This window comes from Cervus canadensis, chromosome 1 (genome assembly GCF_019320065.1).
Source record: "Cervus canadensis isolate Bull #8, Minnesota chromosome 1, ASM1932006v1, whole genome shotgun sequence".
Taxonomy (NCBI): domain Eukaryota; kingdom Metazoa; phylum Chordata; class Mammalia; order Artiodactyla; family Cervidae; genus Cervus; species Cervus canadensis.
Genome location: NC_057386.1, coordinates 113,723,651 through 113,748,946, shown reverse-complemented (window position 1 = coordinate 113,748,946; position 25,296 = coordinate 113,723,651). Strand labels below are relative to the sequence as shown.

Below are 25,296 nucleotides of genomic sequence, written 5' to 3'. Positions count from 1 at the left end.
TGGACCAGGAGGGACTTTGCAATTTTAGGTATCTGTTTTCTGGCTTGCGTTGCCTGCCTGCCGCCCAGAGCATCGGTGATTCACCGGGAGCACCGCGCACTCTCCACCCACCCCCTCCCCGGGGTGCTCACCCATCTCGCGGCCCCAGCACCTCAGCCGATTCTCCTAGTTAACCATAAACACAAATCCTGTTATCTCCCCTCTCTCGCAGCACTTGCCCCTTGATTTAAGCTGCCTTCTCTTCCCCTTTCATCAGCCCTGGGCCCCTCCTGTCGTATATCTTCCCGTTTATCTACTTCCCTGCTCTGGATAGCCTTGTGCGCAATCGATTCGTGGGCGGGGGAAGATGGCAGGCCGCCTGCCCCGGCCTCCCGAGCCCGCTGTTCTTCTTGGGAGCCTGAGCCAGTATTTCTTGTTAAGCTTCTGTCTGGCCATGTTCGGTTTCTCATTAGGTTTCTGCCCGGGCGTGGCAGTATTTCTTGTTCCTCCGCAGGCACACGCTGGAGATCACTAGTAATTCTTAAACCGCGAGATGGAGAGGCGCTCCTTTAGAGCGTTCTAGAATCCGCCTGGCCCGTGCCTGGAAGTGGCACGTGGGGGCTTGCTGGAAGAGGGATGAGGGGGAGGGGCTCCCAGGATGGGGACTTGGTTGGGGGTGGTCCCTGGGTCACAGGGTAGGTTTGCTCCTGCGCCGGCTGGGGTCAGCTCCACCTTGGCGTCTCTGCTGCTGAGTCATCGAAACAGGATGGTAGCAGGTTCCCTGGAGCCGGCATCACCCCATGCCATCGTCGGAAAGAGCTCAGCAACTCTGCTAATAGCTCAGTGTGGTAAGTTCTTCTACGCCCGACTCAGTTTCCTTCTCTGCGAAATAAGTTGGTCTCTCTTTTTGTTCCTTTCTCCATTTATTTATTTAACAAATCTGAAACATGCAGAGTGTTCGTGGTGTGCCAAGTAGTGTCCTAAATATTTTACAACACGGACACATTGAGATTCTCCTAGCCACCCTGTGATAAGGGTTTACAGATGAGGAAACCATGGCCCAGAGAGGCTGAGTGACTTGTCCAAGGCCACACAGCTAACAAGAGGCAGAACAGGGATTTAAGCCCAGGCACTGGCTCCAGCGCTCATGCTCTCAAGAGGTGGTTCCTCTTTTTTTTTTTCCCCCTCTTTTTTGCCCACATCATTTGGCATGTGGGGTTTAGTTCCCTGACCAGGGATTGAACCCGTGCCCCCTGCATTGGAAGTGTGGAGTCTTAACCACTGGACTACCAGGGAAGTCCCAAGAGGTGGTTCCTCTTGATGGTCTTGTGGCCTCCACCCAGTTCCTGAATGTTGATTCTTGTTATTCCAACTAGTTATGCTTTATAAACTAACCACAAACACTGAACTGGTGAAGACTGAACTATGGCTCTTAGGGGACATACATGGTTAGGTTCCTGAAAGCCTCTGGACATGACGTTTTTTGTCAACTGATGAATACATAAACTTGTTTTATGTGTGTTTCTGTTTAAAGATACCTGAGTTAATATATATCGTTGATTCATTAACAGTGAACTCCCAGCCAATAGCACTACAGCTCATGTCTGAATAAATGTTCTCCAATGTGTGTGTTTTACTCCATAAGGCACATCACACAGCCTGCTTGCACTTAGGAACTCTATATAGCCAAATAGCAAAATGAAATGAACAAAGAAAAACATATGCAGCAAAATCACCAATGGAAAGCATACAGATGCAAAAAAAAAAAAAGTGGCCCCATTTAGACCACAAAAGGACACTTGTTCACAGGATGTGAGCTGAGACAGGAAGGCAGAGTGCTACCTTGCTCAGCCCCAGCTCTGAATGTTCATGATGGGTGACACATTTTTTTTTTTTTTTACCACTCTGCCTGTGCCCAAGAATGACTATGGAGATAGATTTGGGGGTTACGGGTACAAAATCCATGAATAATGAGGATTGATGGTATCATCTATTACTCCCCTGCTCAAACACCATCTAAGGCTTCCTACTACTTACTCTATCAAATAACTAAAGAGAAACTTCACCTGCCTGCCTTTCAAGGGTTTTAGTAATCTGGCCCCGTTTGGTCTATTAAAATACATTTCCCTTAACTCCTGGGGCCATCCCCTTCCTCTCTGGGCCAGGCTCCTCTTTCTCACTCTTCAGTTGCATCACCACCTCCCAACTTCACACCTTTGCTCTGGTGCTTTCCCTTCTGGGCTTATCCCCCCTTCTTTCGTTTAACTACCAAATCCTACTTACAGTTTAAAGGTCAGATCAAACTTCTTTTTCTTGGTATCACTTTCTCCTACTGATTTACCCCTTCTTGGACGGCACAGGCTCATACTGTGTGTGCGTGCTAAGTCACTTCAGTCGTGTCCGACTCTGCAACCCCATGGACTGTAGCCCACTAGGCTCCTCTGTTCATGGGATTCCCCAGGCAAAGATACTGGAATGGGTTACCATTTCCTTCTCCAGGGGATCTTCCCGACCCAGGGATTGAACCCATGTCTCCTGCATTGGGAACCGAATTTTTTTTTTACCACTGAGCCACCAGGGAAGCCCAGATCATACCATAGTGGAGCTTAATTTAAAAAAAATTTTAAAAACGTCCCTTTGTGATACTGTCACTAACAGCCTGTTTGTGGGGAATTTCCAACAAACCACTGTTTGATGACGCCTGCAGAATAGGAGACATCCAAGTTACACTGAACCATGTTTGGGCTTGGAGAGTGAGGATGTTTTGGGTACAAGTATAGAAGGAGAGATAACATTGTACTCACCGGTGAGACGTGCCTGGAGGAATGTTTTAATTCTTCAGAAATACCAGTTGGCCTCCTTACATAACATAGAACATTGAGCCAAGGATAATTAGACCATCAAAGTGGTCTTGGAGAGAGCTGATCTGTTCAGAGAAGTAAGCCTCTGCCTCTAACAGCCACGGGGTGAGCTGGCCACATGTGGACACCAAACAGATGCATGTTGCATGGATGGAGGAGCCCTGCCTTGGTGTTTCATCTGCTGGGTTTTTGCATACAATTTTGTTTGAACAAATGAATCACATGGTTCACCAGTTAGGGCCCAGCAGGAAACACATAGCACATATAAATTGGGATAATTCAAGGAGAGTTTAATAAAGGAATTGCTTACAAAGGTGTGGGCAGGGCATAGGGAAACCACACAGGATAGCAAAGTCTCTGGGGTCTAGGTACAGAGGGTACCAACATCATTCCTAGACCAGGAGATGGGACCAGGGAGGGTTAAGGGTTATGTGGTCTCCAGGCGGGGGTTGAAACCCTTTGTGAAAAGATACAGCCACCCCATCAGAGCTCCTGGCAGGCAGGAGTAGGAGGCGATAAACACCCTGACCTCCATCACCCTCCTCCCTCTCGTTTCCTTCTGGACCTCTCCTTCAGTTCAGTCGCTCAGTTGTGTCTGACTCTTTGTGACCCCATGGACTGCAGCAGGCCAGGCCTCCCTGTCCATCACCAACTCCCAGAGTTTACTCAAACTTGTGTCCATTGAGTCAGTGATGCCATCCAACCATCTCATCCTCTGTTGTCCCCTTCTCCTCTTGCCCTCAATCTTTCCCAGCATCAGGGTCTTTCCCAATGAGTCAGCTCTTTGCATCAGGTGCCCAAAGTATTAGAGTTTCAGCTTCAACATCAGTCCTTCCAATGAACACCCAGGACTGATCTCCTTTAGGATGGACTGGTTGTATCTCGTTGCAGTCCAAGGGACTCTCAAGAGTCTTCTCCAACACCACAGTTCAAAAACATCAATTCTTTGGTGCTCAGCTTTCTTTATAGTCCAACTCTCACATCCATACATGACTACTGGAAAAACCATAGCTTTGACTAGACATTCCTTTGTTGGCAAAGGAATGTCTCTGCTTTTTAATATGCTGTCTAGTTTGGTCATAGCTTTTCTTCCAAGGAGCAAGCTTCTTTTAATTTCATGGCTGCAGTCACCATCTGCAGTGATTTCGGAGCCCCCCAAAATAAAGCCTGTCACTGTTTCCATTGTTTCCCCATCTATTTGCCATGAAGTGATGGGACCAGAGGCCATAATCTTAGTCTTCTGAAGGGACCTCCAATTGGCAGAGCTCAACTGGAAAGCAGAAGGCAAGACAGTCCACTGCAGTCCACACGTGTCAGCCTCTGGGGCAGAGAGTCAGGGGAGGTGGGTTTAGAGAGGAAATGGGGGTGGAGCAAAAGGAAGATGCCCGAGACCAACACCCACCCCTGAGACCAACACCCACCCCCACCCTGTGATTACACAAGCCAGGGTTAGCTCTCAGATTGCCACTTTCTAAGGATCCTTCCGGGTTGGTCGTGCACAGGTTCTTCAATGGGTCCAGGCTTGCCAAGATCCTATTGTAGCAGCTCAGAGTTGGTCTGGTGAAAATGGCACAATTTTGTTGCATTAGGTCAAATAATGCCTGGATTCAGTTGTTTTGGGGTCATGGCATTTTCCCTCCCTCCTTTTCTTCTTCCTCTCTCCCTCCCTCTTTTTCTCTCCCCTCTCCTTCTCCCTCCCTCCCATCTCTCTCTGTATTTTCTACACACACAGATATTCCTCCTGCCGCTCTGGGATGCTGACAGGGGGAGCAGATATACAGCATCTCCGCCATGATATAAGGGCTGCTGCAGTGCACGACTCTCTCCCATGAAGGCGCTGCCTGGGTGTAAAACTGCACTTCCTTGTCAGCGCTGGTCTTCATGGACGTTTACTGACTTTTCCAGAAATTCTTGCAGAGCAGAGTTTCTCAAACAGGGGAGAGGTTGCGCCCACACCCGCCCCATTTTCCTGGAGGACACATTGACCCTATGTCAGCCCCTACGGCAGAGAGTCAGGGGAGGGTGGTTTGGAGAGGGAATGCAGGTGGAGCAAAAGGAATTTGCCCTTTTGATTGGAGACGTTTTTGGCTGCCACAACTAGGGGTTTGCTGCGGGCATCTTAGGGTAGAAGCCAGGAATGCTGCTGAACATCCTCCCGTGCCCAGGACAGCACCCGCCTCCCCCCAAAGAATTATCTAGTCCAGAATGTCAGTGGTGCTAAGGTTGAGAAACCCTTTGGTCGAGGGAGCCGCTTCGTGTGACTCTGATAGTTTAGTCTCTCTTTTCCTGAATACCTTCTACTACCTTCTTGCTATGTGATTATGAAGACTCTTGGATAGCCCAAGCAACAGGGAGCTCACTACTTGTTTTGAAGTCATTCAAGTCCAGGCTTGATCCCAGCTCTTCCACTGGCAGCCGCGCGGGACTCCGGGCTTCCCCACAGGCGGGCGTGGCTCCACCACTTTGGGCCTAATGTTCCTCCAGGACCACGGGATCAGCAGTAGCCCCGCCTCACAGGTTGCATGAGGAGCCGATGAAATGATGCTCTTAAGTGGCAGCTGGGCTCATGGCACAGGGTGAGACCACTCAGTAAACGTTCGCCCCTATGAATGCCCTGCCCTGGCCGGTTTCATCACCTGGGTTGTGGGTGCGTCAAGAGCAGATGAACCGCAGGCTCTTCTCTTAGGCCTGGGAAATTTCAGAAATGTTGACAAGCTTAGCACTGAGTGAGGAAGAAAATATAGGCTCTTGGAGGGGTGTGGGGGTGGTGCTTTCCCTTTGGGGTTGCTTCCGTTTGTGGGAGGGGCGGTCCTGGGGTGGTCCCAGGAGACCTGATATCTAGGCGGAGTCCAGGAGAGACCAGGAGCAAGTATGATGTTGTCTCCTCCCAGTGGAACCGTGGGATAGAGCTTCACTCTCCCAGCAGTGGCGTGCAATGACACATCCAGAGCCTTGCCAGCCAGGGAGGCTTACTGGATTCATGGGGTCCAGCATTTTTATTGGGCATCAGTCACATAGACATGGAGCACCTACAAACTGACCTTAATTATTCGGCCTCCAGCCCCTCCAAAAATCAAATGATATAGCAGGATTCAAGGCTGTCCCCCATAAATCACATTATTAGCATAGATTGTCCGGCCAGGTGTGGCCCAGGGTCCCAAATATACAAAGACACTCCTATTAGTGAGAATGACTCAAGGGCTTAGAGGTAATCTCCCAAGAGCCAGTGTAGTCCTTTCTTTGGATGGTTCAGGGTTGAAGATGCTAAACCTGCTTAGTTAACTCTTTAATGCACAACAGGATTCTACAGGTAAGAATGGCAAGGGCTTTTCAAGCTTGGACATTTGGAGATGGTGTCAGTGATCATTATCTGAGCAGGTTACTGCCTGTCTCAGTGCTATGTTCCTACCATTAGACTTATGGTAACTTATAATTATCCTATTTATTGGTTTACTTGCCTCATTTGCTAAACCATGGGGTAATGCGTGGGCCTGGTTTCTGGTGTTTTCCCTAATACTTAACATACTTCACATGCAGAGCCAGGACTAGGGTGAAGCAAAAATTTTTTTTAATACTTAATTTCAGGGGCTTCCCTGGTGGCTCAGACTGTAAAGAATCTGCCTGCAATGCGGGAGACCCAGGTTTGATCCCTGGGTTGGGAAGATCCCCTGGAGCATGGAATGGCTACCCACTCACTCCAATATTCTTGCCTGGAGAATTCCAAGGACAGAGGAGCCTGGCGGGCTGCAGTCCATGGGGCCGCAAAGAGTCGGACACGACTGAGCACACACACATTTCCTTGGCTGTGCCGAGTCCTGGTTTCGGCATATAGGGTCTTTAGTTGCGACATGTGGGATCTAGTTCCCCGACCAGAGATTGAACTCAGGCCCCCTGCGTTGGGAGCTTGGAGTCTTAGCCACTGGACCAATAGGGAAGTCCCCTCTGGGGTGCAAAATTTAAGACTGGTGGATGTATACAATCTCAGTCATTAAGATAAACAGTGTTTTAATGCAATATTAAAAAAAAATCAAAATTAATACAAGAAGCAAAGTCTCAGAATTTTAAACAAAGACAGGATCAGTGCTGTTGCTGATATTTTTCGACCCCCAACTCTACCAGGGCGTGGCACTGTTTGTGGCCTTGTCTCTGTACACAGTTTTGATATTTTGTTCATGATGGATTTGAGGTGTTCATTTTGATTTGAAAAAAACACTGCATCAAGAAGCTATTTTGAGGACTTCCCCGGTGGTCCAGTGGTTGAGACTCTGCCTGTCATCGCACAGGACACAAGTTCAACCCCTGGTCCTGGAAGATTTCACATGTCAAGGGGCAGCTAAGCCCGTGGGCCACTCCTGCTGAGCCAGAACTTGAGAGGCTGCGCTCTGTGACCAGAGAAACCGCTGCAGGAAGCCTGTGCACCGTGAGTGGAGAGCAGCCCCTGCTCGCCCCGACCAGAGAAAGCCTGGGCGAAGCGACAAAGACTCAGCGCAGCCAGAAATAAATAAGTTAATTAAAGACATTATCTTGAGGGCTGTTTTGGTGCCCCTTAAATTTTGTACTCAGAGGAAATGCCTTGCTTGCCTCATCCTCATTCTGGCCCTGTTGCTCCCCCATGGTAGGCCGTCAACAAATATTTCTTTGAACTTTTTATTTTGTATCAGGATAAAGCTGATGAGGGGCTTCCCAGGTGGCACTAGTGGTAAAGCAGGAGACTTAAAAGATGTGGGTTTGATCCCTGGGCCGGGAAGATCGCCTGGAGGAGGGCATGGCAACCCACTCCACTGTTCTTGCCTGGAGAATCCCGTGGACAGAGGGCCCTGGCGAGCTACAGTCCATAGGGTCGTAAAGAGTCAGACACGACTGAAGTGACTTAGCACACACGCGTGGCTGATTAACAGTGTTGTGATAGTTTCAGGGGAGCATTGAAGGATCTCAGCCAAACATATACCTGGGTCGGTCCTCTCCCCAACACCCCCCTCCACTCCAGGCTGCCACATGACATGGAGCAGGGTTCCTTGCACTGTACAGTCCCTGGTTCGCTATCCATTTTAAAGACGGCGATGTGTACCTCTCTGTCCCAAACTCCGTAACTGTCCCTTCCCCCCCGACAACCTTATGTTTGTTCTCTAAGTCTGTGAGTCTCTTTCTTCAACAAATATGTATTGAATGAATGAAGCTCCCACCTATGAGGTGCAGAGTCATATCTCTGTTTTTAAGATGAGGAAGGGGAGGCTCACAAGGGTGAAACCACTTGCTCCAGACCCAGGAGAGGAGCTGGGTTTCTTCCTGGATTGTCTTTCTCCAAAGCCTGGCTTTGATCTACTGTATCCAGCTGTCCCCTCTCCCTGCCTCTGAGCCTCCTATTCTGAGGTGGACCCTCCCGGGGGGCCCCTGGGGGACACATCTCGAGGAGAGGAGGCCAGTGGTGAGGGGAGGAAGGTCAAGAATTCGGAGAAGGCATAACACGTGTTCGTAGTGTCTGGATGGAGACACGTGACAGGCACCTTCCATGTGAGACAAACCCGCTGCCTTTGTCACTCACTGTAAATTGTCCCCCAATCACTGGGCTGACAAAGATGGATTCTCAGGGCTCACGGCAAAATGAAGCTTTCTCAGGCGTCTCACGGGGAAAGGAAGCAGTTGGTTTACTTGTGAATGCTTGGGGGTAATTTTCTAATGTCCCTTCCGCCATTACGGAGGCTTGGCTTCAATCTCTTATCATATGTAATTCCTAATGATTTCTCTGTTATGTCCTGTTTTATTAAAGCGTCATTGAACTATACCCTATTGATTTAGATTTCACAGACAATTGAAATTTAAATTGACTCCAAATTGAATGTCTCCATGTAATCTCTGTTCTGCAATAAAGATAGATAAAATGCTTCTATTTTTGATAACAAGTTATACTGGAGGCACATTTTAATTTTGGGAGAGCAGAAAAAAAAGTGACAGAGTCTTGACTTTCTTTGAAAAGTGGCTGATGGTTCAGGGCCTGGGAAGTGGTGGTGGTTGTTGATTTTTCATTTTTTTTCCCCCTCTGGGGCATGATGTTGGAGTTAAGGAATTTTGGACTGTCTGGGCCGGCTCATAGATGGCAACAGGAGGTGATCTCGGCCGACCTATGTTTGAATTAATAAGGTGAGCCACCCACAAGTCTATCCATTTGTCCAGTGTGAGGGGCAGGGGGCGCAGGAAGAGACGAGGACAACTCATCCCATGGCGGTGTGTGTGACTCATGTCCTTTGGAGGGTTGGATGTGGAAAGACATCCTGAGAAAAGGAGGAGACACATCATTGCATCACGTTCAATCATTATTCCCACAACCAAGGATGGCTCACTCCTGCCTGCCCTGGCATTTGCCGGTTATTGTCCCTCACTGATCAAAATGCCAGCCACGTGCCCCACCCACATGTCTTCCAGCACATCCTCCACCCAGAACCTCATAGTCCATGTTCTGATGGTACTCCCACCCAGGCGTATGATCTAGACATGAGTTGGCCCAGACTCATTCAGTCAGATCAGATCAGTCACTCAGTCATGTCCAACTCTTTGGGACCCCATGGACTGCAGCACGCCAGACCTCCCTGTCCATCAGCAACTCCCGGAGCTTGCTCAAACTCACGTCCATTGAGTCAGTGATGCCATCCAACCATCTCATCCTCTGTCATCCTCTTCTCCCACCTTCAACTTTCCCAGCATCAGAGTCTTTTCAGGGTCTTTTATTTGATCTGCCACTGAGATTCCCCTGTGGCTTGGACCTCGAGTCCACCCTCAAGGCCTGAAGTTGCTCTTCTTTCTCTCTCCTCTCGCATCCCCAGCATTTCCCGGGCCGTATCCTGCTTGCCCTTGAGTCTCCTGGGCTCCGGAGTGGGAAGCACCTGGCACCTAATGGCGGCTTAATAAACGCATCAATCCTTGTTAAGGCTTGATTGGCTGTTAGCCTCATTATCCTGTGAGCAGAGGGCTGGGGGAAATTCTAGAATGCCAAAGAGGGGCGAGATCACGAGGTGGGTATGACCAGCCCCCATGTATGAACACCCAGAAGGAAGGCCATCTGACCAGGAGTGTTCATCCCTGGTTGCATGTCAGACCCATGGGGAAGGTTTATAAATACCGATGCCCACACTCTGCCCAGAGGTATGGATGCTGAACCTCTAGGGGAGAGGTCCAGCCATTGGCCACTGGTGGCTTAGAAGGCCACCCCGCCCCCAGGCCAGTTTAATGTGCTGCCAAGGAGGTCTGGAATATTATTTTTAGTCTCTCCAGTGAAGAAAAGCCCCAAATTTGGCCAACACAGCTTTGCCACATGGGGATGCTCGATGAATATTAATAGCAAGTTCCCCGAGATCTGGGACTTTCTGGTCCCATCAACTTGGCCTTGTTGACAGTCTCTTGTCATCGTCGTCCTAGGTCACGCTGATACAGCATCTCCCGTGACCCTCCCAGGCACCCGATGGTCGCCATATTCATGCAACCTATGTGCTTCCATGCATATCTTTCTTCAAATTGCAGTTTAACCCTTCTCTTATTCCTCCCCTAGTCTATTCTAAACTAATCTTGCGAGAGTGTGGGTTTGATATTCTATGGATTTTTTTTTCCCCTAACACACGAAAACATAAACATAAAAGGATGAAAAATTAAAAATAGGCTCATGTCTCTGCCACCTAAAATCACTTGGTCAACAGCTCATTGTGCTTATCCTGCTGTATGGAAAAACACTATTTTATAGTTTCTGAAGCTGTTCCACAACTAAAAGGATGAGGGTGAGCACTTTTAAAAACTCACTGTCTCTCTCCATGAATAAGACATTGTTATTCTTTCATTACAGCCTTCTGACAGCCTTTGAGATATTAAAAATAGACTGTTTCTAATTAATTAAAATAGAGCCCCCTGGGGGTCTAATTTTGTGTGACTTACTTTCTTTCTTTTTCTTGGTATTTGCTCCTGGTCACAAATCAGTTTCACTCCTAAAACTTCATTTAAGTAGAAACCAGATTTCTCATTAAGAATTTAAAAAATATTAATACCCTTAGACCCATTCATTGCATTCTGGGGCATATATAAGAAGGGAAAAATTCAATATAGCGATAATAGTTTATATACAAAAACGTTCACGGCGCTGTTCTGTACAATTGTGAGAAACATTAATCCACCCAAATGTCCAATAACAGCAGGACTAATTCGATTAGCATATAATTAATACATAGTAGTGTATATACATATATATTCAATTTGATGAAAGATGTGGTTTATCAGATCAGGACCCTAGAAGACTTTAAAGTTTATTGGATTCTAATTTTTATATCTCCACCACTTAGCACAGTGCTTGGCACAGATGAAACCCTCAAAAATACTTGTTAGAGACTGAGTGATTTATTAAAATGATAGTCACAGAATTTATAATAACACACACACAAAAAACTGTTTAGTAAGTGAAAAAATCAGGGTGCAATAGTAAACACAAAGTATTGTCACATCTCTATTAAAATATGCTTTGGGGGCTTCCCTTGTGGTCCAGTGGCTAAGACTCTGTACTCCCAATACAGAGGGCCCGTGTTCAATTCCTGGTTCAGGGAACTAGATCCCATGTGCCAGAACTAGAAGTTCCCATGCCACAGTTAAGACCCAATGTGGCCAAATGAATAAATAAACATTAAAAACACACGCACTGGCTTTGCACATGCCAAAATTAAGGGTGGATCGCATGTAGGCTCAGTTGCAGCCTACTCTTTGTGGCCAAGAACACTGAAGTGGGTTGCTATTTCCTCCTTTAGGGGATCCTCCAAACACAGGGATCAGGCCCTTGTCCTCTGAGTCTTCCTCATTGCAGACGGATTCTTTACCACCGAGCCACCGGGGAAGCCCTGAGGGTGGGTTAGAGAAATATATATCCAGGCTATAGACTTTCCTGCAGCTACTAAAATGATGTTTGCAAATAACATTCACGATATGAGAAACTGTTTATGACAAAGACAGAAAAAGCCACATGCAGTATAATCCAATTTGTGTGTATGTATATAACACTAACTCTATATACTGTAATTGAATTATATCTATAATAATATATACATATTTAAATCAATATATTGTATTTATACATTTTGCATAAATTTAATATTAAATATTTATATATTATATAGGCGTATTTGTATTAATTTTTACATTTTATCTTATTTATACATGTGTGCACATGCATATCTGTGAATATATGTATACGCACACATATTCACAAGACTGGGAATAACCTCAAATATTAAAGGTTGTTTTAGGTGGTAAGATTAGGGTAAGGTTTTTCTTCTTTCCTCCATTTCATCTTTCCCAATTTTCCAAACATCTTCCTACAATGAGCAAGAATTACTCTTCTTGTCAAGACAAAAGAAGAACCTTGAGGGATGTTTTAGACACAAAGTGGGTGGAGGAGTGGAGGAGAGGCCAGCCGCCCAGAGGGATGCTGGAGAAGGGAGGTCCGCAGTCACATCGAATCAGCTGGTGTGACTGATTCCGCCCAAGTTCAGGTCCGCAGGCTTCTCTGGCTAGGAACCCTTGGCAGGGCTGGGTGGGAGGGTGAGCGCTGCCTGCACCCTGAACCGTCTCCCTGGGGGTGCTTTCGTGGACTCGTAGCCCAGAGGCCCGGCTGAACCCTTTCGGAGGAATGCCGCCTTCCCCTAATTTGCCGGGTCTCTCCAGTTGCTAAGAATGATGGACAGTAATTAAAACTAAGCTAATAACCTCCTCACTCTTGACATTTCTATGGGGTTTTGTTCACCATTATCTACATATAGATTAAAAATTGTAATTGGACTGGCGATCGGGTTAGGAAAATCAACCACCTTCCAACTCGTCGTTTGCTGGAGACTGACACTTTGAAATTTTATTTAATCTGAGAAAATTGAGTTGAACTCTGGGAGGAGGGGCGACGGGGGAGGTGGGGGGAGAAATAAAACAGCATTTATCTTTAAGGACTGATGCTAGCTAATAAAATATTCAGACTCCGGGCAGGAAGGAGTGAGTCAGAGGTCAGAAGGTTGGGGGCGGGGAGCAGCCACAAGAATCCAACAGAGGGGGCGTAGGGTGGGGGCCTCCTAGGAGGAAGCCCTTGGGAGGGTGACCAGATGCCCCAGCGGGACCCAGGATGAAGGAGGTTTAGGGAGGCCAAGGCCACCTTCCGGAGAGGCTTCCTGTGTCATTTCACAGGGCTCGGGTGACCTAACCCCACCGAATCCCCTGTGCCGGCAAAGAGTGACGTGCGATGTGTATGCTCAGTCGCTTCAGTCACGGCTGACTCTTGGCGACCCCATGGACTGTAGCCCGCCAGGCTCCTCTGTCCATGGCATTTTCCAGGCAAGAATACTGGAGTGGGTTGTCGTGCCCTCCTCCAGGGGATCTTCCCAGCCCAGGGATCGAGCCCATGACTCTTCTGTCTCCTGCATTGGCAGGCCGGTTCCTTACCACTGGCGCCACTCAGGAAGAGGAATGTTATTGGTTTGCCATTCTGTGACTCCAGGTCTCTGCAATGCTGTGGATATAGGGCTCCACCTGGTATCCTCCTGTTCTCTGCAAGACCGAGGTGCCATGCCTCCGTTTCCCCTGGGTCTAAGAGCCAGAGTTTCTCTTATTTCTGCATCTATGCTTCTGGAATGTGAGGATTCTAAAAATCAGAGATTATATTAATAACCTCAACCTTAAAAGGGTGGGGGGGGGGCATGGTCAGATCTGCCCACCAGTCCTTCCCATGGAGTCATGAATTTGTCTAAATTGAAACCCTTATACTGACATTAGTCTCAGCTTCTGTCCCCCAGGGGATGGGCCAGGTGAGGATTTCTTTGTGATACACCTTGTATCTGTGTCCATGCTGATGCTTAGGAGATTTCAGTGGGGTCTCACGGCCCCATGTGGGTCAAGTCCCGTCTCCTTAGGATGGCTTCAAAGCCATTCTGGGTTGGCCTTGGGCCTCATTCTCTCCAAAATCAGCCTCCTGAATCCTCACAAATATTCCCTCCGGCCCCAACAATATGTACACTCTCTGTCCCTTTTTTTTTTTTCTTTTTTTTTTGCTCTGTCCCTTTTTGACAACTATGCCCCCAAGTCTTTGCATTACTTTTCCCTCTGCATGCAGTGATCTCCTTCCCACCCCAGTACCATCCCCCTGAACACTGCCTTCTTCACTCCCCTGATTTCTACCCATCTGTCATTTATCTTGGGCTGCACCTTCTCCAGGAAGTGCTTGCCATCTTTCTGAATCGTGACCTCTGTTCCCTGGGCGTCTCCGGGCCCCATACTCACTTTGTGCCAGTTCTGTGTGCGACTCTCTGCCATCGCCTCCCATCAAACCGGGATCTCCTTGAAGGCAAGAAGACTTTCTTGTTTAACTGTTACATGATGTAGTATTGCCAGAATGAGACGAAGAATGGATCTGTGTGTAAAGGCTGGGAACTTGTGATTCCTTTCTTCTTGGAATGATAAATATTTCTTTATACATTTCAGAAGTATGTGTTGGCTGTCTGCTGTGTGCCTTATGCTGAGCTCAGCCATGGGATGTTACCCGGAGCAAGACAAATAAGTCTCTATCATCTATGGCACTTATGGGGAAAATAGATTAGAAAGATGGATTGGGGTTAAGGAATTAGGGGAGGAACATTCTAGGCAGAGGAAATCCATGCAAAAGATCTTGAGGGAGGAAGGGAGGGGAGAGACACACGGTGAGACAGAAGCCCAGTGGGGCTGGGGCACAGCGAGAGATGAGGAGGGGTCCAAAATGAGCCCCAAAATGTGGGCAACGACTCGGATCATGAGGTCCCTGCAGGGTTTCCAGCTTGGAGCTACAAGATCAATTTTACACTGTGAAAAGATGGTTTGTTAAATGAATTAACTCCATGTGCAAGATATAGACAACCTTGTCCCTTTATTCTGAGAATAATTATTCTCATCCTTCATGCTTGTTGCTTTAATCTTTCCAGCACACATTTACCTCCTAGAGAGGACTGATGAATTGTATCTGCCTAGAAAGCTTTTCCAGTTCCCTTCTTCTGGAAACAGATTCTGCCCACCCTGGCGGCAGAAGTGGTCCCATGACCCAGGTCTGACCAATCATAGCATCTGATCCCTCTGGTGACAGTGATTGGTGCAGGAGGCAAGCACGTGACCTAAGTAGGGCCAATCAGAGTCCTTCCATGGGATTGGTCTATGGACTTGGTTGGAGGAAGTTTCTCCCCGCACTTAATTTTGTCTAGCCGGTCCCAGCCACGTGGAGAAAGTAGAAGGTGTGTGTGGACAGTGAAGCCTCCATCACAAGATGAAAAAAAAGGGAGAAATGAGAGCTTTTCCTTCCAACATGCCCCAGTGTCTGTTGAGAACCAATGAATCTCCCCTTTCTCCACTAAGCTAGCTTACATTAGATGTTTATCACTTACATTCAAATGAGTCCCAACTCATTCATGGCACACCTGATCGCCTTACCTATCCGGGATGTAGTCAATGGAACCATCTTATCCTAATTTTATAGTGGAGGGGGGCTCTGGGACTCACAGAGTTGCCTACGTTTATGCATCATAGTGGCAGTGCTGGAATCTACTTATCCTTCTATCAACAAGGTGATGCTGTCAAACTGTTCTAAGAATGGTGATTCTGAGAATTTTCTGGATCAGCCCCAATTTCAGATTCACTGTCCCAGTATCCTCACAGACCATCTGAATGACCCACTAATTTGAAGTGACAAACCACCTTTCCTGAAATACTTTTCCATGTCCAGCAATAATTTTAAAAATTCGCTATAGCCATAGCTCTTGATTTTTAATTTGGAAGGCACTAAAATGACTCAGTGGTGTGCTGGTACATGTTTAACATTTAACATGTGTGGTTCTGACATGAATCTTGGTGAATATTTTTGTTTACATTAATAAGACAAAATAAAGCAACAAGACATATGGTTTGGACTTCACTTGTTTGTCAGTGGCGTGGGCAACTTCTTTCTAAATTGAATCGTGGTTTTCAAATACTGGAAGGATAGTTCCTCGATTGTCTGTGCTTCGACAATAGAATGACTATGAACACAGCATATCTTTAAGTTTAATCTGCTTTATTAACATTTTTCACATCACTTTTTAGAGAATCAACAAAACAATAGTAAATTAAACCCTGGCTTGAAGCATTTACTAGTGTCTGTAAATATTTTCATTGGGGCTGATTTCAAGCTACCAACCTGATGTCACTGAAAGTGAAGTTGAAGAGATGCACAGATGTTATTATGCATATGTCCAGCAGATAGATGTAATGGGTGTAAATAACTTCAAAAGCATAGATAATAAAAAAAAGTGGTCAATTAGGAGGTGATGAGTTTTAAGTCATTTTTAATGTCATTTATTTAATTGTAAGCTTATATAATTTAATTATTTTGGGAGTTGATCCAAACACATTTTATTTAAAAAATTTATTTAAAATTTCCATAAGAGACTATGAATGAACAAAAAAGTTATATTTCAGTTTTTCAAGATCTTTTAAAATTATTTTGTTTAAGGAAATGAAAGTGAACTTAAAAAATACAGTTTGGAACATATATTTCCATATAATTTAATCATGAATCATGGCTACAGTATACAACAGGCTCACAAAATTCCTGAAAATTTAGCCATTAGCTCTCCTGGGCTGGTATGAGCTGGTCCAGTGCCCTGCCACAGATCTCTGTGACCGTGATAGAGTGATCCTCTCTGATGACTGGATGTTGAATGGCAGAAACTGTCTGCCATTGTTCAAGTGGGCTTGCTCCTTCTTTTACTGGGAATAAGCTTATCATGGAAGTTCCTTCTAAAAGTATCCTTCCAGTTCAGATCAAGCAATGCCCTCCCCTTTCCTCTCACAGCCTCCTCTTTTTCCCTTCATGGTCCTTAACAAAGTTTGTAACCAGGTGACAACCACAATAGAGAAATATCAGGGACTTCCCTGGCAGTCCAATGGTTAAGACTCCATGCTTCCACTGCAGGGGCTATGGGTTCAATCCCTGGTCAGGGAAGTAAGATCCCACATTCTTGTGGCATGGCCAAAACCCCCCTGCATATATAAGTAAATATAAAAACATCTCCAGTCTTCCCACATCGTTTTCATGGGAGAGAGTGTTTGTTTCTGTATTTGGACAGAAAAGAAATTACACAGTAATAGTCATGATTGTGATGATGATGGTGGTGACTACGGCAGGTACAAGAAATTGTGCTCTTAAGGTGACAGGCTCGATTCAAAGGGTTTCTCGTGCTTGATTACTTTACAGTTCACTCGTGAGGAGGGTGTTATTACCTCCATCTTGTGAATGTGGAAACAGAGGCTCAGAGAGGTTAAGTGACTTCCCCAAGGTCTGCTGCTGCTGGTGCTGCTGTTTAGTTGCTCAGCCGTGTCCGTCTCTCTGTGACCCCATTGACTGTAGCCCACCAGGCTCCTCTGTCCATAGGGTTACCCTTGCAAGAATACTGGAGCGAGTTGCTATTCCCTTCTCCAGGGGATCTTCCTAATCCAGGGATCAGAGCCGCGTCTCCTGCCCCGGCAGGCGGATTCTTTACCACTGGGCCACCAGGGAAGCCCACACAGCTTCATTCCAAGACTGGTCGACTCTGAAGCACCTCCTCTCAAAGCCTGTATCTTATCTGGGAGGGAAAACCTGGATGGGAGGCAGGTGCGGGATCCCCTTTAGCTGGCAACCCTTTGCTCATTTCCTTCCCAGCGTCCGTCACCTTCCAGCCACGGAGGCACAAAACCCCGCTCCCTTGGCCATATTAAGTGCATTCACAAAGCTTGGCCAACCCGGCAGAGACTGACCTGTCAACCAGCAGAGAGAAAAAAAGAAAAAGCAATTTCTTCCATTTCTTGGCTCAATCCTATGCAGTCAATACTGTTAACAGTAAATCAAATATCAGGGCTGCACTGACCCAGGAAAAGGCCAAGGAGAAAAAAATTTCAGAGAAGAATCCAAAAAGTGTAGAGAGAGAGAAAAAAAAGAAGTTTCATCCAGAAGCATAAATCATACATAGGGAAGAGAATGCGCAGTGGCAGCGTAATGGAATTGAGACTCAGCTGCCCCAGCGAGCTGGATCCCAGGACCTCTGATTTTGGTGTCTGAGTTTCTTGGACCCTGCTTCTTGGTAGATCCAGGGGACGAGAGGCCACCAGAGGCAGGGCTGGGGATTCTGATTGGAGGTCCTGACTTGGGGCCTCACTGCACAACCCCTGTCTCAGTTGAGAAGGTATGTCTGTAGGAAAGGGCTCTTGGGGGAGAAAGCTCCCCCTCCCCACCTCAGCCCTTCATCCCTCCATACATGCCATCCTGTAAGATTTCATATCTTAGAGTGCTGGCTCCAAAAAGTATGAGGCTCGAATGTTCTAAAAAAAATTTCAGGCATGTCTGAGACGTGTTGCCCATTGACCTGCGGCCTCCTTTCATAAACGTAAAGAAAGTGAAACGTGAAAGTGTTAGTCACTCAGTCGTGTCTGACTCTTTGTGACTCCATGGACCATAGCCCACCAGGCTCCTCTGCAGAATTTCCCAGACAAGAATACTGAAGTGGCTAGCCATTCGCTTCTCCAGGGGATCTTCCCGACCCAGGGATTGAACCCGGGTCTCCTGCACTGCAGGCAGAATCTTTACTGTCTAAGCCACCAGGAATGTAGCTATTCAATAAATTTTTATGAAGTACGCACTGTGTGACAGGCATTGTCCGAAGGCCCTGGGGTTTCATCTATGGACAAAATAGAAACACGTTCCCGACTTCACTGAAGCTACAGTTTAGTTAATGATGAGGGAGATAAGAAAATTGAGATTTTTATAGTATGTTGGAGGGTAATATATGTTAAAACAACAACAACAAAAAGAAAATAAAAGAGAGGTAGAGTGTTTTGGGTGGGAGGAGTCAGGTTTAATTATGGTAAGGGGATGTTTGAGGACAGACTTAAGGCAGATGAGCATGTGAGCCCATCAGAAAGTGGAGAAAGGTGTTCTAGGCAGCAGGTGCAAAGGTCCTGAGGCATGGTGCATTGGGGGGTGTTTGAGAAATAAGGAGGGAGGGCTGGAGGGGAGCTAGGGGATGGTGATGGATGGTGTAGTTGATTGGAGAGGTGACCGAGGGCCAGGACAGGCAGGGCATCTGGGCAGTAGTGAATTCGGTTTCTTCTGGGTTGATAGGGATTGTTGGGGAAATTGGAGCTGGGAGAGATCTAATCTAATGTGGTTTTCAATTTCTTGTCAGTCCCTCATTCCTATATCCTGACTACTCAAGATTAAAAAAATCTAGATGGATTTATATGGCAACTTGTACACCACTGAGAACCCATCTTTCTTTCTTTCTTTTTTTTTTCAGGCAAGGTTTTACTGGGGTCCCTGAGACAGCAGGGGGAGTCGAGAACAAGTAACAGTTTCCCTTGCTCGCTGGTTCCCTGAGGGTGAAGGAGGGGAGCTTGTTCCTTATATGGGGTGAGGGTAGGAGTGTGTCAGGGGTGGGGCCAGAGGGTTGACTGGGTGGTTTGCCCACCCCACTGGTGGTATTGAGCTATGGTTTTTCCAGTAGTCAGATGTGGATGTGAGAGTTGGACTATAAAGAAAGCTGAATGCCAAATAATTGATGCTTTTGGACTGTGGTGTTGGAGAAGACTCTTCAGAGTCCCTTGGACTGCAAGGAGATCCAACTAATCCATCCTAAAGGAAATTAGTCCTGCATATTCATTGGAAGAACTGATGCTGAAGCTGAAACTCCAATACTTTGACCACCTGTTGTGAAGAACTGACTCATTGGAAAAAACCCTGATACTGGGAAAGATTGAAGGTGGGAGGAGAAGGGGCTGACAGAGGATGAGATGGTTGGATGGCATCACCAACTCAATGGACATGAGTTTGAGTAAACTCCAGGAGTTGGTAATGGACAGGGAGGCCTGGTGTGCTGCAGTCCATGGGGTTGCAAAGAGTCAGATATGATCGAGCGACTGAACTGAACTGAACTGGTGGTGTTGAGTGCAGAGGGCATGCGTAGTACCCTGCTTTTGCTGCTGACACCCCATTTTTCTCCCTCCAGGCTCTTCAAAAGTGGCAGTTGGGTGTTTTTGTCTCTTCGTATCTTCTGGGTCCATAATTTGCCCTAACCACGCCTGCACACAATTATTTTTAGTCCTATATAGTTTGCTCGTATTTTGTTGCTCAAGGAGAGGTGTGTCCAGTTGCAAGCATTGCAACACTGCAGTAAAGGGTCCCAGGTCCCTCACTGCTCCCTGAGAGACTCTATCCCCTTATTCGTAAGGGGTGAAGGGCCGACAGAGGATGCGATGTTGGATGGCATCACTGATTCAGTGGACACGAACTTGGGCAAACTCCGGGAGATGGTGAGGGACAGGAAAGCGTGGCCTGCTGCGGTCCACGGGGTCACAAGGAGTCGGACAGGACTTGGTGACTGAACAACAGCAGCAAGGGGCTGAAGGCCTCTTCTGAAACTTCGTCCTGCAGGACAGGGGCCGTGGACACAAGAGAACCCATCTTTCTGACAGTCACCTGTAAAGCCCTTGCACATTCTTGGTACATGACAAACACGCAAATGTATTAGATGAGCATAGAAAGACAGCTGGGTGGATGGTCAGCAAACAGTCAGTGGTGCTTCCTTTGGAGACTGGAATGGGTGTGACAGGTAAAGGGCAATTTCCTCTTTTATTGCTTATCTTTTTTGTACTGTCAAATTATTATTTTTTAAAAAGATGTGTTGACTGGATAAAGACTGACCTTGCATAGGTCATGCTTTTCCGAGTGTCCACCACTTGTTTTATAATGAGGTAGCCCTTTCACACCTGCTCATGAGGGTCTTGGGACGATTAAGCGTAGTGTCTGGTTTGCACTGATTTTAATCAGTGAGGAGCCATGTAAGTTTCTTAAGGAGAGACCTGATGGGGAAGGACCTGCGCCTTATGGAGACAGGTGCCTGTACTAGCCTTCACCTGCTGCTCTGAGCAGGCCCAGCCTCCTCTATCCTCCTGGGCAGCTGGGAGCTGGTTGAATATCCCTTCTCCCCCTGACACACCCCTACCCCAGCCTAGTACCCTATATTTTCCTAGGAGAAAATCAGCCAGCTGCCCTGCACGTCCCTCCGAAATCGAAGGACTTGCTGAGACCTAGGGGAGAAACCAAATCGCCCAGTGGAACTCGGTGGCATCTTCTTCCAGGCAAATCGCAGAGCCTTGTAAGGCCTTTACCTAAGAAGGAGCTAGGGGACTATCTTCACCTTCACCTTAGACATTTCCTGCAGTGTCACCCCCAACAAGGCCCCTGAAGTGGACAGTTGTGGGTTTTGCCTCATTAGCATCTTTTCCTTTTCCTGGTAACAGTCCCCTCCTATTTTAATTTTTTTTGGCCGCTCCACCGTGGCATGTGGGATCTTGGTTCTCCGACCAGGCGTGGAACTCGTGCACCCTGCAGGGGAAGCTTGGAGCCCTAACCATCGGACTGCCAGGAAATTTCCAACCGCACCCTACTTTCTTAAGGAGTCCCCTGCCATCCCCATTCCACCAGATTGAATGAGGCTCACTGTGGCACTCCGACATCTGGCGGAGGGCATGTGGACCAGGCCTGAGCCAGTCAGAACACTCCTGCCCTCTGCTGTCAGTGACTGGCTCCGTGCTGGGACTCATGACCCAGTCTAGCCAATGAGAGCCAGACTCAGGAGTTTGGTTTGGCCTGTTGGTGTAACAGTCAAGAAAGGGTCCGGGATATGCTCCAGCCCCTCCGTCTTACTTACGGTGGTGCAAATCTTAGTGGCACAGAACAGGGCACACGTTGACTTCTTGTTCATGCCCCTTGTCTGTCTCAGGCTGGCGGGGGCTCTGCTCCTATCTCCCTCATTCAGAGATACAGGCTGGTGGAGCTTTCACCACTGGGAACATCATCAAATACCATAGCAGCGGGGAAGGGCACCGTGGAATTAGATGCATCTGACTTCAAGTCCTGACCTTGTTGCTTGAAGCAAGGGGCCTGCCTGGTACTCAGTTATTGCTCAGAGAGTATCAATTTCCCCCTTATCCGGTTTCTCCAAACCTTATTTTCTGTATGTCCCAGTTGGATTTCCAGAGCTAGGCTCAAATGCCTGCCCCTCCAGGATGAGTTCTGAGACCCACATTTCCCAGCACCTCTCCATCATCTTAGCACAGTGGAAGCACATACTAGAGACTGTATGTGCCCTGTCAGTGTTGAGCAGAGAGCTAAGTGCTTGCACGCTAAGTCACTTCAGTTATGTCCGACTCTGTGACTATGGGCTTCCCTTGTGGCTCAGCTGGTAAAGAATCCACCCGCAATGCGGGAGACCTGAGTTTGATCCCTGGGTTGGGAAGATCCCCTGGAGAAGGGAAAGGCTACCCATTCCAGTATTCTGGCCTGGAGAATTCCACGGACTGTATAGTCCATGGGGTTGCAGAGTCGGACACGACTGAGTGACTTTCACTTCACTTCTGTGACCTATGGACTGTAGCCCGCCAGACTCCTCTGTCCATGGGAGTCTGCAGGCAAGAATATTGGAATGGGTCGCCATTTTCTCCTCCAGGGGATCTTCCTGCCCCAGGGATGGAAGCTTCGTCTCCTGCTTGGCAGGCAGATTCTTTACCACTGAGTCACCAGCTTTGGAGACCACCCAGAACAGCTTTGTGTGTGCGTGCGTGCTCCGTCACTTGTCATGTCTGACTCTTTGCGACCAAGGAGGTCTCTGCCAGGCTGCCAGGCAGAGCTGTGGCCTGCCAGGCTTCTCTGTCCATGGGATTCTCCAGGCGAGAATACTGGAGTGGGTTGCCATGCCCTCCTCCAGGGGATCTTTCCAACCCAGGGATCGAACCCGTGTCTCCTGCTTTGCAAGGGGATTCTTTACCTGCCGAGCCACCTCCGGTGCCCCGTCAGTGTCCAGCAAAGACCCAGGAACTTAGTAAGTGGTATTCTCAGTGCTTTGCAATGTGAGGCACGTAGTAGGCGTTATTAGTTGACCTGTCCACAATGTCCAGCAGTGTCAAGCTCATAGTATGTTTTTTCCTTGTATCTCTTCCCGCAGTGCTTCTAGCAGTGTCTTTTTCAAAGGTTACTCCTCAAAACACCTCCTCCCAGCCCCCAGCCTCCTGCATCATGGGACCTGGAGTTTGTCGCTACCAGGGTGTATTTGCTGAAATGAGTGGGGTGGGGTGAGGGGGCCTTGAAGGGGTGGTCCAGGGCTGCACTGCCCCGCGCGGGTCATCAGGGGTCAGCGAGCAGCAACTTGGCTTATGAATTTCCTCAGAGGGCCCCAGACAAAGGGGGAAGTCATTGGTGATGCGGTTACCTTGGCAACCCTTTGTGCTGGAGAGTGGGAGAGAGAGGTGAAGGGAGGAACCTGAGGGAAGGGGGCAGCTGCTGGGGGAGAGGGCGAGGCAGGAGGGGACGCTCCCCTCTAAAAGAGAGGAATGACTTGGCGTCTGGCTTCTGAACAAACTGAAGGAAGGGGTCTTCCCGCGGCAGGAGGGAGGCTGGTCAGGGTGGGATGCCCTGCTTCTCCTCCTCCAGCCTCTCTAGAAATCCTTCCAGCTGGTCTGAGAACATGGAGAGAAAGTTGGTGTTCCGACTTGCTGTGTTACCTTGTGCAAGTTACCCTCCCTCTCTGAACCTCAATCTCCTCTCTTATGAAATGGGGATAATCATCCACAGCGTGGCAGTGAGGGTTAGATGATTGTTTGATGTAAGGTGTGGAACAGTGCTGGGACGCTGTTATTCATCTGATGGCCTCTTCCTGGCCACATGGATTTAGGCAAGTGACTGCGTGCGTGCTCAGCTGTGTCTGACTCTTTGTCACGTCACAGACTGTAGCCTGCCAGGCTCCTCTGTCCATGGAATTTTCCAGGAGTGGATTGCCATTTCCACCTCCAGGAGATCTTCCTGACCCAGGGATCTAACCAAGTCTCCCACATTTCCTGCATTGGCAGATGGATTCATCACCTCTGTGCCACCTGGAAACCCCGGCAACCGATTACCTTGAAATAAGGGTAGGGCATTTCTCCTGTAACATGCTAAGTGGGAGCTCCCAGTGACTGTTGATTATTGATGATTATGGATGTTTCTTGACCTTGGGAGTGGGGTATGGAGGAGAGGCGTTATTGTTTCATCTTATGGGTCATTATTATGTCAATGGGGAGACTGAGGCCCAGACTTGGGTGTGAGTCTGAGATGCCTTTGAGGGAGATGCCTGGGAGAGGAGGCCAGCCGTAGGGCACCAACGTTGCTCTGCCTCTGCATTCTGTGTGTCCGTGGTCCAGCCCACTTGACACCCCAGCGCCAGGGCTAAAATCCTCGGCTTTTGGTGGATGAGCAAACTGGCAGACATTGGCTGCTGGTGGAGCAGGATCTGGGGCAGAGAGGATGTCACCCCACTATGCCCCACTTCCGTCCTTCTCCCTCTGACCTGTGTGTTGGGAGGGGGCTTCCTGGGGGCCCTGGAGAATTTCCTGCCTGCCCCCACTCCCAGCCTCTGCTGGTGGACCACTGCACAAGGCACCTTGGAGTCACTTCCCTGCCCTGGAGCCGGCCCAGGACACAGATTTCTACAGGCAATCTTAATGGAAATCTCTCCAGCTATTTTTCTGTCTCTAGGAGGAATTAGCAACCACAAAATCTTCTTTTGCCCCAGAAGTGGAGCAAATAGGCAGCACTAAGGAGTTGTTCTCTCCTCCCTTTACCATGACTTAAACAAATTTTTTTGAGTATATTCACTTTACAATATTGTGTTAATTTCTACTGTACAGCAAAGTGAATCAGCCACACGTGTACATACATCCCCTCTTTTTTCCCATTTCCTTCCCACTTAGGTCCACACAGAGCATTGAGTAGAGTTCCCTGCGCTATACAGTAGGTTCTCATTTGTTATTTATTTTATACACAGTAGTGTATATATGTCAATCCCAAGCTCCCAATTCATCCCACCCTCGTCTTTCCTCTTTTTGTGTTCATATGTTTGTTTTCTATGTCTCTGTTCTATTTCTGCTTGCAGATAGGTTCATCTGTACTATTTTTCTAGATCCCACATGGTTGTGTTAATATATGATATGTTTTTCTTTCCGATTGACTTCACTCTATGACAGTCCCTAGGTTTATCCATGGCTCTGCAAATGGCACAATTTCATTCCTTTTCATGGCTGAGTAATAGTCCGTTGTGTATATGTACCACATCTTCTTTATCCATTCCTCTGTTGATAGACATTTAGGTTGCTTCCGTGTCCTGACTATTGGAAATAGTACTACAATGAACATTGGGTGCGTGTATCTTTTGGAATGATAGTTTTCTCTGAATATGTGCCCAGGAGTGGGATTGCTGGGTCATATGCTAGTTCTGGGGTTTCCCAGGTGGGACTACTGGTAAAGAATCTACCTGCCAATGTAGGTGATGCAAGAGACTGGAGTTCGATCCCTGGGTTGGGAAGATCCCCTGGAGAAGGGAATGGCCAC

General features: G+C 47.7%; 1 long non-coding RNA gene across 1 annotated transcript in view; it reads left to right on the top strand.

Moving 5' to 3' along the window:
• The first annotated feature begins 672 nt into the window (after positions 1-672).
• LOC122421078 overlaps positions 673-25,296 on the top strand; it is an 81,432-nt gene continuing 56,808 nt past the window's right edge. Inside the window, exon 1 of the long non-coding RNA XR_006263441.1 lies at positions 673-827. This is a non-coding gene — a long non-coding RNA (uncharacterized LOC122421078). The remainder of the gene's footprint in view (positions 828-25,296) is intronic.